The sequence below is a fragment of the Antechinus flavipes genome, chromosome 2 (genome assembly GCF_016432865.1).
Source record: "Antechinus flavipes isolate AdamAnt ecotype Samford, QLD, Australia chromosome 2, AdamAnt_v2, whole genome shotgun sequence".
NCBI lineage: Eukaryota > Metazoa > Chordata > Mammalia > Dasyuromorphia > Dasyuridae > Antechinus > Antechinus flavipes.
In genome coordinates, this window is record NC_067399.1 from 273,127,849 (window position 1) to 273,144,052 (window position 16,204).

The window sequence follows — 16,204 nt, forward strand, 5'->3', positions numbered from 1 at the left end:
ATACAATCAATGCCCCATTTAACAAATATAATCCACCACCTCACTTATAAGAATAGCTTCTCCATAGGTCTTTTGAAATCAACATTGGCCAAAATATACCTTGAATTCTCATGTCTTTCAATGGTATGCTTTACTACTGCCTCATTACTGAGGTCACCACATAAGTTATTTTCCTGCTTCTGCTCACTTCATTTTGTGTCAGTTAATGCAAATCTTTCCGAGATTCTCTGAGTGCTTCATATCTTGTGGTATAATAAAATATCCCATTACATTCATGTACTAGACTTTCATTAGGTATTCCCCAATCAATGGGCAATCTATTTTACTTCTGATTCTTTATCACTACAAACATTAATACTATAAAGATATCTATATTATTATATATGAGAACTTTACCCCTGTCTTTGACCTCTGCAGGGTATAGACCTTGGTTGTTATTGCTATATATGTATAGTTTGGTGAAATAGATACTTTTCTGAGAATCAGAGGAACTAGGTCTGAGGGAAGGAAAGGCATGAAGCTACCCAACTCAAGACAAATGAAGACCAGGTTCCATTGAGGGGGAAAAGGTCTTAGGCTTGGGAGGTTTAGTATGTTGGAAAATAAGCTTAATTTTCATCACACTTTTGTCCAGACCATGGCATGATTCTTTTGAAATATTCAAACACATAGGATGGTTCTGTTGAAACATTTGAGTACATTTAATATAAACTTGAAAATTCTGACCAAATAGATAGAAAGAACTCAAATGCTATTAGGCGCCACCTGGGTGTATAATTTTGTTTAAAAGCACAAAGACCCACCTCAGGGAAGTAAACTGAGCCCCCAGGAAACACTCAGAAGTGATTCAGTCTCTTCATAGTTGAAGAAATTTCAAAGCAATCAGCTTAGCAAAAATAAAACCATAAAAATAAAATTCTAATATATCAATATACATATAATACATTAAAAGATCAATGACAATTGAACAACCCAGAACCTAAACAAAATTTGATCTTAAAATACCAACAAAAAAATTATGGGACAAAACCCAACATTTTAAAGTACTTTAAAGATAATTAAAATACATAAAAATAATAAAACATTGAATGGAATTTTAAAAAAATTATTAGGGAATTTACTCTGATTCCACTCCCTCACTGTGTGTAACTAGTCAAGACCCCGACCTCTGCTAAGACCAAGACCAAAGTTTGCCTTGAATGTGCCCAAATTCATCATGGGATTACATGTGATACAAGCAGTGATCATGGTTTCTGAGAACATGGTTTCAAATCCCTGATCTGCAACTCGTCATTTGTGTGTCTCAAGGCAGTCATTTACCTTTTCTGTAAAACAAGAGGAGGTTGGACTAAATGACTTCTCGGGTCCTTCTAACATCAAATCTGTGAACAAAATTCCCTTAACCTCATTGGGTTTCAGTTTCCTCATCTATGAAAATTCTAAATCCATGATGTTATATCATTTATCCCTTTTGATACCCTTCCCCTTGACAATGATCATGTACCCAGAGCTTTCCCACTATTAAAATCTTCTCTCAGGAAAGATCAAAGAGTACCATGGGATGGTAGAAAATAGCACTGGGCCAAGAGTCCAAAGATCTGGATTCAAGTACTGGCTCTTTGGCTTCCTAGCAGCGTGACCTCCAGGAAGTCATATTACTTCTGTGAGTCTCAGTTTCTTCATCTGTAAAATAGTAATGATAGTGCAGGTCCTGACATTTAACCACCCTTCAAATTTCCCATCCCGTTCCCTTTAAGAGGAATGGAACATGCTATCACATACAAACCCAAGAGGAGGAAATCCCTGGCCCCAGCCACTGATCTGGTCCAGCTGCCATTCAGTTGTCATGATGCTCATTTCGGCTTGTCTCCTATTATGTACTCTGACTCTTAACTAGATCAGAATTTGTCTTGTAAGACCTTGGCTACCATTTCTTGGGCTTGGTCCAGCTTTTGCTCTCTCATGTTCCTGTCCCCCCCCAACCTTCATTATGGTAAATCTGCTCCAGTTTGTGGACTTTCAGCCTTCAATCCCAGGGTCTACTTCCTTTGTTAGTGGATACAGATGCTGGTTACCCCTCTCCCTTTCAAAGCATAATTAGTTCATATACCTGAGTATACCAGCCCTGAACTGTAGCCTCCCTGCTGCAGTAGTAGTAGTGGTAGGGTGTTGGAATAGCAGTAACAGTAGTGGCTGTTGTCATTATAGTTGTATAATAGTAATAGTGATTATAGTAGTGGTACTGGTGGTGATGGTGGTGATAGTAATGGTTGTGGTAGTAGTTTTAAAAACGATAGTTGTAATTGTTATAATAATTTCAATAATCGTAGTAGTAGAGACAGTCATAATGATAGTGGTAGCAGAGGTTGCTAGAGATTGGTAGTGATAACAGTTGTAGTAATATTGGTAGCAGAATCAGTGATGGTGGTAGTGGTAATAGTAGTATTTCTAGCAGTAATAGATGTAGTTGTTATAATAGTTGTCGTGCTGGTAGTAGTAGTAGTACTAGTAGTAGTTGTTACTATAGTTGTTTGTAATAGTAGTTGTGATAGTAGTACTAATAGTTATTGTAGTAGTAATAGTAGTTGTGATAGTGGTAGTAGTACTAGAAGTAGTTGTTATTATAGTTGTAATAGTAGTTGTGATAGTAGTACTAGTAGTAATTGTAGTTGTTTTAGTAGTGGTGCTGGTAGTAGTACTAGTACTAGTACTCGTAGTAGTTATTGTAGTAGTAATTTTAGAAATTAGTGGTTGGTAGTGATAATAGTTGTGGTAAATGTTAGTATTGATAGAGGTAGTAATAGTTGTAGTGGTGGTAGATGTAGATGGTGTAGATGGATAGTGATGATAATAGTAATGGTAGTAAGAGCATTTTTGTGTGTGCTGATAAGGGAACATTCCCTGAAATAATCTCAGAGAAACAAAGGAACTTAGTGAAAAAATTCTGAGCCGAAGTCAGAGAGTCCTAGGTTTGAATCCTGTCTCCAACATAATAATTATGTGCCTGACCACAGCACACTCACTTACCCAAGCTGAGTGTCAGTTTGCTCTTCTGAAAAATGGGAATCATAACACCTTCCATATTTACCTCACAGGACAGTTTAGAGTATTAAATTCTATAATGTATGTAGAGTGCTTTGCAAACTTTGGAGCCTAGAGAGACATCAGCTGCTGTTATAAAGCATGAGCAAAGCCTCCCTTGGTTTCTGCTAATAAGATTGGCTCCAATGGAGGAGTTTCAAGCCAGCATGAGACCAAATCGTATCCAAAAGGCTTGGGAGAGAAAGACTAATCTTAAGCTTCTCAGTTCTGCTACATACTATGTGAACAAGTGACTTAATAGTCAACCTCAGTTTCTTCATATATAAAATGGGGATAATAATATCTGTCCTTCTGCAGTTATTATGAGGAATATACTTTCTCAAATTTAAATATTATCTAATAGTGTGCTCTCCTCAGAGGCAGCCAGCTGACATTCTGCTGGTTATTCCCAACTCTAGTCCTTGGAACCTCTTGCAGAGTTCCTCAGCTCTAGGGCCAGTCCAAAGATTCACTAGAGACTGGAGTGCTTCGTTTGCAAGCTTGGGCTTATTCTCAGTCCTAACTTCCCATCAACCCAACTATCCACCCAAGGCCCAGATCTTGCAATTTCTACCATCACGATTGCATTTATCCCTTTCTCTCTGTGCCCACAGCTACCATCCCAGTTCAGGCCCTCATCACCCCTTGCCTGCAATACTATATAATTGGTCTCCCTGCCTCAGGTCTCTCCCCAGTCCAATATACGCACTACATGTTTGCCAAAGTGATTTTTCTTAAGTGCAGGTCTGTCCATGTCATTCCCCTGCTCAATAAATTCCAGTGGCTCCCTACTGTCCCTTCGATCAAATATAAATTCTTCTGTTTGGCTTTTAAAGCCCTTCAAATCCTAGCTCCAGTTCATCTTTCCAGATTTATTATATGTTATATCCAGTGCTACCCTCTCAGTTTGGCCAACTTTCCCTCTATTCCTTATTCAAGGAACACCGCCTCTCACTTCTTTGTCTTTACACTCTGTTATCCCCCATGATAAAAATGTGCTCCCTCCTAACCTCTGCCTTATAGAATCCCTTATAAACTTTTAACTCAGTTCAAGATCTACCTTCTTCATGAAACCTTTCCTGATGTCCCAGTTGCCTCCCTAAACTCCCTTGTACTTGATCTGTATTTATTCTGTATACACATTACATAGGGGAGCTGATCTTTGACCACCCCACCTCCAGCCCAGAAGCAATCATAAAGAGTTAATGAACAGGGTCACATGAAAAACAAAACATTTTCTCTAATCCCCATGACTTCTCAAACTTCTCCAAGACAGAAAGTATGCACTAACGATAAAGCAACTTCAGCTGTCTCTGTGGTCTAGGTCACCCAGAATCCAAAAAACAAAGTTTTCAAAAAATGTACTAACCCTGAACTCACTCAGTGCCCCTCCCCCATCTCCAACACTACCAGCAGCAAAGCTGCACTAGCGAACACCCAGCAAACCCAAGGACCGATCGAACACTTAGAAAACCCACCTTTATGCCTTGTGTTCCCCTCCCCCTGCCCATGCCCCCTCATTCCAGAACCCTGCAGATTCTAACTTCAGGCAGCAGAAGTTTAGCCAGTTTAGTCAAAGCCTGCTGGGTGCCACAATCCTGTAACAGAGCTGCAAAGTTTTGGACTGCTAAGACTGAGCCAGGGAACCGAAGAACAGAGGGAGTAAGGCTGGATACTATGCATATTGGTGTGCAGAAAGGAGGCTGTGCAGTTAGCTCTCCACCAAGCCAGAGGGAAAAAGCATAACATCCAGACCAGACCAGTTCTGACCACCCAAAAGTCTGTTGGGGCAGAGATCTAGGTCTCTGTGAAGTACGACCATCAGATTTAGTAAACTAGTTCAGGCATCTATGAATAAATACTACAAAATAAAGGGAAATGATCCAACCTTTGATGAGACAGAGAACTTCGGGAGGACATGAAAACACAACACACTGTTCAAAAGAGAAATAATAATTATGAGGGAAGAGTTTACATTCTGAACAGAAAAAAAAAAAAAAAAAAAAGAGCAGAATAGAAAAACTGCAATCTTTAATGGCAAACCTCACCAAAGAAACATCAGAGAGAAAAGTAGATTCGAAATGTAAATGCACAGAAGTAAAGGACAATCTAGAAGAAGAAAAGCAAAAACATAACACTAAAAGATAAAAACACTAAAAGATAACATTTTGCTCCCTATGAATGAAAAACATTGGGATCTCAAAGAAAAGGCTGTATAGAAACAGTCTAAAGATCATAGATCTCCCGTGAGAACATGATAGAACCAAAAAACCTTAACACCATAATGAAGGGGATAATAGAAGAGAATTGTCAAGAACTTCTGAATTATAGAAAATGAAATTCTAATCAAAAGAATTCATAGATCACCTGGGGCGGGGGGGAGGAGGGAACAACTACAACTACCAAAAACAAAAACAAAATCTGCAAAGTCTGAGACACACAGTGGTTAAATTTAACAATTCAATCCAGAAACAAGTTCTTCCAGCCATCCAAAGAACGACTTTCTAATACAAAGGAAAGGACATTCGAATAACACAAGACTATTCTGCTCCACTAGAAAATGTAGGAAGCAATGGAATAATGTATTCTAAGCAGGCAAGGATGAGCTATCCTGCAAATATGAACCTAACCATACCTGAAAAAAAGTATAAACATTCAATTTTTAAAATGTTTGCAGCATTTTTTAGAAAGAAAACCAGAACTGAAGAGATCATTTGCTTCTCGAAAACCCCAACAACGGAAATGCAGGAGGAATGAATAAATGCATAAGGCAAGGACAGTTATAGCAAAAGTGACTACAGAGAGAAACCAGTAAGAGATTTCTTTCTAAATATATACCAGTAGAGAAGGGTGAAGGAGGAAAACTGGTAGAAGTTCCAGTAAAAAGACAGGGTACAATGGACATAATCTGGCAACACTCTGACTACAGGTAAATCAATGTTGTTTTGTTGTTTTTACTTTTTTGGTGGGACTATATTACAAAATTTACAAATTACAAACATTGCAAATTACAAATGGAAATGTGCATGAAAGGGGGGAGAGGAATTCTGGGGATAGAGAGAAGTATGTAATGTACTGGGTCAAATCAAGAGCTAACAACGAAGGGAAGGTGACTGTATTGTCCTAAATAAAAGAGTCTATAGTGGAATAGGCGAGAAAGAGGAGGATGGGAAAGTTTGAAAAAAGAATGGCGTGGAGAGGAGCGGAAGAAAGGAAACCTTACTTAAGTGGTGGGAGGGGATTCCATTGATAAAAAGCTCTTAACTGGTAAAAAGTAATGTTTTCGAGAAGATAAGGAGTTGAAGCTTGAAAAGTCTACTTTCCCTACATTACAGGGTGTGGCTGAAAGCCCGGGGGACAAAAAACTGCTAGAGATGTAGAGAATTAGATTGGAGATTTCCAGGCAACTGAGGAAAAACAAGGAAACAAGAAGACTTTACTTTAGTGATGGGAGGGGATTCCATTGATAAATGCTCCTAATTGGTAAAAAGTGATGTTTTCGAGAAGAAAGATTAGGATGAGGGGGAGTTGACGCTTGAAAAGTCTACTTTCCCTATATTATAGGGGTGGGGCTGAAAGCCCGGGGGACAAAAGGCAGCTAGGGGAGTAGAGAATTAGGTCGAAGATTTCCAGGCAACTGAGGAAAAACAAGGTAACCTAGGGAGGATATTCAACAGTAATGGGCTGCATAATCACCCTTTCCAACCCCCACCAAAGCTGTGTATTCAAGTGCTAAAGCTGAAATAATCCTGAGCGTCTGTTACATTTGTATATATATGTTGCCCCCACCCATCCAAGAATATAAGTACTTTGAAAACAGGGATTCATTTTTGTCTTTCTGACCGACAGTGCCTGCTACTCAAAAAAGGCTTGCCGATTTATTGATTGTGTAAGCAAAGAGAGACTCCCCAAATGTAGAGAGGAATTCCTGTGGTGAGGACTGTCACTGTGACTCTAAGGAAGCAGAATAGACGACCTTTAGCTTTTTTTCCCCTACGCTTATTTAAGGGGAAACTTTCATTTCTATCAGGCGGGAAAGCAAGAGGCGTCTCTGCTCTTCTCCGAGAGAGGAGCAAGTATTATTAAATGTCTATCCCCTTAAATGTTGTTTATTGAGGGGATGTGATCATATTCACTCTAACTTCTGATCACTTTGTCATTATTACTAAGGAAAAAGAGGGCCCCAAGCTCTATGTAAGACTTGATCCTATTCCTACCAAATGCCAATCCCAAAATGAACATAAATCTAAACGATAGAACCAAGGTGACGAAGGAAAACTGAACACTCTAGCCAAATCTTCCCAACATTACCTTCTAATAGCTTTAAAATTACGCGTTCCCCGTTGAATTCCAAAGCAGAGTAGCCAACTTTCCTTTAAACAAAATCTCTTTGGGACAGACATTTTTCCTTCTTATGATGATTCGGGAGATCAGGAGAGATCTTTGGCACTGGGCCTGAGCTGACTGGGAGCACAATGTGGCTGCAACTTTCAGATCCACAGCTTTGGAAGTGGCGGCTGCTGTAGTAGTAGCTTTACCGGGAGCACTCAATGTCAAGAGATGGTAAGTGAATTGAACATCTGGTCAGAAGGAGATTACAGGGAACCCAGGGCTGGTATTGGGCACAGGAGCAGGAGCCACTTTGGCAACCCCATTGCTCATTACTCAGTTCTGGGTAACAGTTCCAGAGAGAAGAGCGTTGGAAGTGGGGAGGAAGGAGCCCTATCTGAATAGAAACTCCAGAGAAGAGAGGAATTGTGGGCTCCAGAGAGCAGAGGTCCTACTTAGAATGGATTGGAGGACAAATCAGGAGATCTGTGACCACATCTCTCTCTGAATCACGCCACTTTGGAAGCACGGAAAACTTTCACTGGCTGTGAAAATATCAGGGTGAAAAAGCCTGAAGCTTTGAGCAGTGATCTCGACTTAACCATCCACCCTTGGCGAGCAGAACTCACCTTTAAAATAAAGTTCAAAATTAAGAAATAGTCCAGAAAAAATGAGCAAAGAACAACAAAAAGAACCTGATGATTAACAGTTACTATGATGACAGGGAAGCTCAAAACACAAACTCAGAAAAAGACAAAGACATGAAACTTCTAAAAGCAACGTCTTAAAGAAAATGAAAATCCAACAAGAACCCTTAGAAAAGTTGAAGAAAGAATTTTTTTTAAAGAACCAAAAAAAAGTTTTTGGAAATCAGATAAAAGATAAAGGAAAAATTGGGGAAAAGAAATGAAAGCAATGCAAGAAAATTATGAAGCTTGGTAAAAGAGACACGAAAAATACTGAAGAAAATAACTACTTAAAAAAAAATTAGTCAAATGGTAAAACTATGGTATAAAATACCACAAAAGAAAATAGTTCCTTAAAAAGCAAGAATTGCTTTATTTGCTGCAGAGAGTGGGGAGAGGAACTAAGGGAAGGGAAAGAAAAAAACTTGGAATACAAGGTTTTGCAAGGGTGAATGTTAAAAACTATATTGGCATGTATTTAGGGGGGGAAAGCTTTTTTTTTCTTTTCTTTTCTTTTTTTTTTTAAGCAGAATTGCTAAGATATCAGCTCACACCATCAGCTTGGCTAATATGGCAAAAAAAAAAAAAAAAAAAAAAAGGAAAATAAATATTGTAGGGAATGTGGAGAAACTGGGACACTAAAGCATTGTTGGTGGAGTTGTGATCTGATACAACCATTCTGGAGAGCAATGTAGAACTATGCCCAAAGAGTTATAAAACCGTACTTTTTGATCCAGCAATACCATGGCTAGGTCTGTATCCCAAAGAGATTTTGTTTAAAGGAAAGGACTATTTACACAAAAATAATCATAACAGTTCCTTTTGTGATACCTTAGAATTGGAATCTGAAGGGATTTCCAACAATTAGGGAATGGAAAGGAGCTAGAATATATGATTGTGATGGAATATTATTGTCCTATAAGAAATGACAAGCAAAATGATTTCAGAAAAACCTGGAAAGAAATATATGAACTGATGCAAATTAAGTGAGCAAACTGGGAGAACTTTGTACACAGTAACAGCAATATTTTATGATCAAGAAACAGGAACGACTTATCTATTCTCAATAGGTACAATGATCCAAGACAATTCCAAGGGCTCATGCTGAAACATGCTGTTCATTTTCAAAGAAAGAACAGATAATCTGAATATAGATAGAAGCACACTGTTTTTCATTCTCTCGCTTTCTTTCATTTTTTTTTTGTTTTTAAGTCCTTATACAAAATGACTAATACGAAAATGTTTTACATAATTGCACATTAATAACCTATAATGGATTCTTTATTGTCTCAAAGAGACACATAATTGGTGAAAAGTAAATATATTTTTTAAAAGGAAGAAATAGCCAAATAAAAAAAGAATTATAAAAATTCACTGAAGAAAGTAATTCCTTAGAAATTAGAATTGGTCGAATGAAGGCTAACGATTCCATGAAACATCAAGATTTGATAAAATAAAGTCAAAAGAATGAAAAATATAGAAGAAATGTGAAATATTTTATCAGAAAAACTATGGGCCTAGAAAATAGATCAAGGAGATATCATTTAAGAATTATTGAACTGCCTGAAAACCATGTTCAGAAAACAAGCCTAGATATCATATTTCCAAAAATTAAACTGCCCAGATTATTTAGAAAACCAAAGGGCAAAACAGAAAGAATCCACCAATCACCTTCTGAAAGAGATCCCAAAATGTAAACTCCTAGGTGTACTATATCCAAATTCCAGAACTCCAAAGTCAAGGAGAAAATATTGCAAGCTACCAGAAAGAAACAATTAAAATACCATGTATCCACAGTAAAGATCACACAAGAGTTAGCAGTTATTACAATAAAGGAATAGAGAGCCTAGAATATGATATTCAAAAGGCAAAGGAGCTGGGATTACAACCAAGAACAAAATACCCAGAAAACAGCATAATACTAGAAGGGGAAAATGGATTAACTACAAGAGATATTTAATGAAATAGAGGAGTTCCAGTCATTCCATGAAAATTTGATATTCAAACACAAGAGGCATCAAAAAATAAACATGAGTGAGAAATTGCTAGATACTTAACAAGGTCAAAACTGTTTATATTCCCAAATGGGAAGGTCATACATGAAACCCCACAAGAACTTTATCATCATTAGAGCAGTTAGTAGAGATCTACTACATGGGTTTGAGTCTATTATGTTGGGAGAGTCACAAAAGAAAAATATATTGGGAGAAAGGGGAAGGAAGAGAAAAATATCTTACATAAAAGGCTTATAAAGAAGAGTTTTTACAATGGAGGGATAAATGGAGCTGACTGAGTACCACTTGAATCTTACTGTCTTTTGAACTGGTTAAAGAAGGAAGAACACACACACTCATTCAACTGGGTACCAAAATTTATCATACCCAATAAGGAAATAGGTTACGAGAAAAGAGGGGTAATAAGAGGAAGGGAATATTAAAGACGGCAAGGGTCAGAAGCAAAACAGACTTTTGAGAAGGTATGGGATGAAGTAGAGAGAGACAGACTGAGAGACAGAGAGACAGAAGATAAAAGGATAGAGAAGAATGCACAGTTAGCAATCATAACTGTGAATAAGAATGAAATAAATTCACCCTACTTTTAAATGGAAGAAGACAGCAGAATGGATTATAAACCAGAATCCAATGATATGTTTTTTTAAAAAACATACTAGAAATAGGAAGATCCACATAGAATTAAGACAAAGGAATGAAGAAAAAAAAAATCTGTCATGCTTCAGCTGAAGTTAAAAAGTCAGGGGTAGCAATCAGGATATTGGACAAAATAAAAGCAAAAATAGATCTAATTAAAAGAGGTAATCAGGACATTTCATTTAGCTTAAAGGCATTATAGACAATAAAATAATATCAGAGATATAATATATGCACCAAATGACAGAGCATTCAAATTCTTAAATAAAAGGTTAAATTAATTTCAAGAGGAAATAGACAATATAACTATGAAGAATCTCAACTTAGAACTAGATTAAATCTAGCCATAGAATAAATAAGAAGCTAAGAAATAAGTAGAATTTTAGAGAAATTAGGTAGGATAGATCTCTAGAAAAAAGTGGGAATAGAAAGAAGTATACCTTTTTCTCAACTATGCATGACACCTTCACCAAAAAAAAAAAAAAAAGATTGTAATGTATAAAAAGCATAAAAACTTCATAAATACAGAAAAGCAGAAATAGCAAGTCCTCCCTTTTAAGACCATAGTATAATAAAAATTACATTCAATAAAGAGCATTGGAAGCATACATTTAAAATTAATTGGAAACTAAATAATCTAATTCCAAAGAATGAATGGGTGAAGGAATAAATCATAGAAACAATAATCTTGTTAAAGATATGACAACAATCAGACAATATACCAAAATTTGTGGGATGCAGTCAAAGCAGTACTTAGAGAAAAATTTGTATCCCCAAACACATCAATAAGAAAGAAAGAACAGTGAATTGGACATACCATCTAAAAAATAATTAGAACAAAAACAAATCGAAAACTCTCAATTAAATATCAAAGCAGAAATGCCGAAAATCAAGGAAGATTTTAATAAAATTGAAAGAAAAAAAATGAACTAATAAATAAGACTAAGAACTAGTTTTACGGGGGAAAATAGATAAATGATTGGCTAATTTAATTTTTAAAAAGAAAGAAGTAAACTAAATTATCAGCATCAAAAATAAAAAGGGTAAGTTCACCACTAATGAAGATGAAATTAAAGCAATTCTTAGGAGCTATTTTGTCCAATTTTATGCCAATAAAAATGACAATCTAAATGAAATGGATGAATATTTATAAAAAATAAAAATTGCTCAGATGAACAGAACAGGGAATAGAATACTTAACCGTCTGTTAGAAAAAAAAAATTGTACAAATCATAAATGAGCTCCCTAAAGGGGGGAGGGGACCAGGACCCGAAGGATTTACAAACAATTCTATCAAACATTTAGAGAATAATTGATTTCAATACCATATAAACTATTTGAAAAAATAGATAAAGGAATCCTACCAAATTCCTTCTATGACACAAATATGGTTTTGATACTTAAATCAAGGAGAGTAAAACAGAGAAAGCAAGCTATAGACTAATTTTCCTACTGAATATTGTTGCAAAAATTGTAAATGAAATATTAACAAGGAGACTATAGCAATATGTCACAAAGTCATGTGTTGTGACCAGGAAGGTTTTATACCAGGAATATAGGACTGATTCAGTATTAAGAAAATTAAAAGTACAACTGATCATTACAATAAAAATCATGATTATATCAAAAGATACAGAAAAAAATTAACAAAATACATTATTTATTCCTATTTAATATACTAGAAAGCATAAGAATAAGTATTTTCTTTTAAAAAGATTTTATTATTGTTACTGTTTTTGTTACATTTTGACTTCCAAGTTGTCTCCCTTCTTCCTCCCCTCTCAACTGTGCATTAGAGAAGGCCAAAACTTCATATATATATATTGCATTTCTTTAATCAACAATGATTTAGAGCATTTTTTTCTATTATGTGCAACTTTCTTTTCCTTTTATTTTATTTTTAATAGTATTTTATTTTTCAAATACCTGCAAAGCTAATTTTCAACACTGACAAAACTGGTAAAACCTTGGTTCCAAATTTTTCTCCCTCTCTTCCCTTCTCCCCCTTCCCCTAGAGAGCAAGCAATCTGATATAAGTTAAACATATGCAGTTCTTCTAAATATATTTCTGTACTTGTCATGTTGTTCAAGAAAAATCAGATCAAGAGGAAAAAAACATGAGAAAGAAAGAAAAAAACAAGCAAATAAAAAACAACAAAAAAATGTGAAAAAACTGTATTTTGATCCACATTCAGTCTCCATAATTAAGAGTATTTTTATATGACTACATATAGCTTTGATTTCCCCCCCCCCCCTCCAAAAAAAAAAAAAAACACCTGTCTGTTCATATCCTTTGACTTTTATCATTTGGAGAATGACTCATATTCTTTAAAAATTGACTAAATTCTCTATATATTTGAGATATGAAACCTTTATCTGAAAAAATGGCCATAAAAATTTCCCCCAATTTTCTGCTTTCCTTCTGATCTTGGCTACATTAGTTTCATTTATACAAAACAGTTTTAATTTAATGTTATCAAAATTATCCATTTTACATCCCATATTGAAAGTGGAACTTTTCTTAAAATGATAATTTGTACCTATCTAAAACTAATAGCAAACATTCATAATGGGGATACACTAGAGGTCTGATAAAATTACAGGTAAAGCAAGGATGTTAATTATCACCATTATTATTCAATATTGTACTTGAAAAGACAGTTATAGAAATAAGAGAAGAAAAAGAAATTAAAGGAATTAGAATAGGAAATGCGGAAACAAAATTATCACTCTTTGCAGATGAAACGGGTTATACTTAGAAGACCCTAGATAATCAAGTAAAAAACTGGATGAAACAATGAACAACTTTAGCAGATTTGCAGGATATAAAATAAAGCTACATAAATCATCATTTTTGTATACTATCAAAAAGCAGCAGCAAGAGATAGGGCACTACTTGAATCTCATTGTCTTCTGAACTGGTTCAAAGAAGGAAGTACACCTAAGTTGGGTATCAAAATTTATCATACCCAATAGGAAAATAGGAAGGATATGGGCTAAGAGAAAAGATAGCGGTTAAGAAGAAAGGAAGTTTAAAGAAGACAAGGGTCAGAAATATTCTTGAGAAGGGATGGGGCGAGGGAAAGACAGACTAAAAGAGACAGAAGATAATAAGATAGAGAGGAAATGCATAGTTAGCAATCATAACTGTGAATGAGAATGAGATAAATTCACCCATAAAATGGAAGTAGACAGCAGAATGATTAGAAACCAGAATCCAATGATGTTTTGTTTACAAGAAACATGCTTGAAATAGAAAGATACACACAGAATCAAAATAAAGGAACAACGTAAAATCTATCATGCTTCAGCTGAAGTTAAAAAGACAGGAACAACAATCATGATCTCAAAAAAAAAAAAAAAAAGTAAAAATAGATCTAATTAAAAGAGATAATCAGGAAACTGCATTTAGTTTAAAAGGTGCCATAGACAGTAAAGTACTATCTATCTATCTATCTATACACACATACACAAATATATGTATATATATATAAAATGCCATTTAAATTAATTGAAGACAATGTAAGATACTCAGAAGTCTTTCTGTCAAGTCATATCCAGGAACTATATGAAAAACATTACAAAATGTTTTTCATACAAATAAAGATAGATCTAAACAATTGGAGAAATCCTAATTGCTCATGGGTAGGCTGAACCAATCTAATGAAAATTACAATACTACCTAATTTAGGTTAATTTAACTTACAGATAAAGTGTCACACTAATTAAATTACCCAAAAAAGTATTATTTTATGGAGCTAGAAAAAATAATAACAGAATTCATCTGGAAGTACAAAAGTCAAGAATATCAAGAGAATCAATGAAAAAAAACTATGAACAAAGGTGCCCTAGAAATACCAGATTTCAAACTATATTACTAAACAGTAATTATCAAAACATCAAAAGAATCCAACAGAATTAAGCAATGAATGGTGAATCGATGCAGTAGAAATAGTCACTATGTATAATATAATGTAATTATAGAATTATAAATAATATAATATTAATATACTATGTAATAAGTACTCCTGTGTTTGATAATCCCAAAGATCCAAGAGTTGGAGCCAAGAACTTACTTTTTGGCAAAAACTTCTAGGAAAACTAGAAAGCAGTCTGGCAGAAATTATACATAGATCAATATATCACACTCTATACTAAGATAAGATCAAAATGGGTGTGTGATTTAGGTATAAAAGTCAATCTCATAAGAAAATTAAGGGAGTATGGAATAAATTACATGTCAGATCTATGGATAAGGGAAGATTTTTATGACCAAACAAGAGATAGAGAGGATCACAGCAGGGGGAAAAGATAATTTTGATTATATGAAAATAAAAAGTTTGCATCAACAAGCCAATGCATACAAAATCAGAAGGAAAGCAGAAAACTAGAAAAACTTTTATCTATCTGATATAGGTCTCATTTCTCAAATATATAATTAGGAACAGGGCCAAATTTATAAAAATACAAGCCATTCCCCAATTGATAAATGGTCAAAGGTTATAAATAGTTTTCAGAAGAAATCAAAACTATTAAAAATCATATAAAATATTCTAAATCAAATCTTCTTAAACTGTGGGTCATGACCTCAAATGGGATGGTATAACTGAATGAGAAGGTGTAAAAAATTTCATAATAGTCAAAGATTTCTGAATGTTCTACATCCTGCATTTTCAAATATACCGCCAAGATCTAATTTTTTATGTAAAAAAACCAAGCACACCCATCTTATTAATATGCAAATTTGTTTTCATTTTTAATAAACAGTAAAATCATTGTATACCAAAGAATTGTTTTTAAATGAATTTCTTTATGATGTATTATCAGTAAATGTTTAATTTGTCTGTCTGTCTATCTATCTATCTATATACCCCAAGATGTGTAAAAATTTCTTAGTAGGAAAAGGGGTTGCATGTGAAAAAGTTTAAGAAGCCCTGCTCTAAATGATTAACAACTAGAGAAGTGTAAATTAAAACAGCTTTGAAATATCACCTTCCACCTTATGAGACTGGGTAAACTGACAGAAAAGGTAAATTACAAATGCCAGAGGGGACGTAGAAAAAATAGGGACAGATACTTAGAGGTGAGAACTTGTCTGACCATTTAAGAGATTTAGAACTACACCTAAAGGGCTATAAAACAATGCAAATTCTTTGACTCAACAATACCACTACTAGGTCTCTATCCCAAATTGATCAAAGGAAAAAGAAAAGGATTCATTTACAAAAATATTTATAGCAACTCTTGGAGCGGCAAAGAATTGGAAATTGAGAGATTACTTATTAATTAGGAGATGGCTGAACAAGTTTTGGCATATGATTGGGATGGAATTTTGTTGCGCTAGAAGAAATGATGAAGAGGTTAATTTCAGAAAAACCTGGGAATATCTGAAATAATGCAAAGTGAAATGAGCAGAACTAGGAGAACATTGTACATAGTGAAAGCAACACAATAATATTG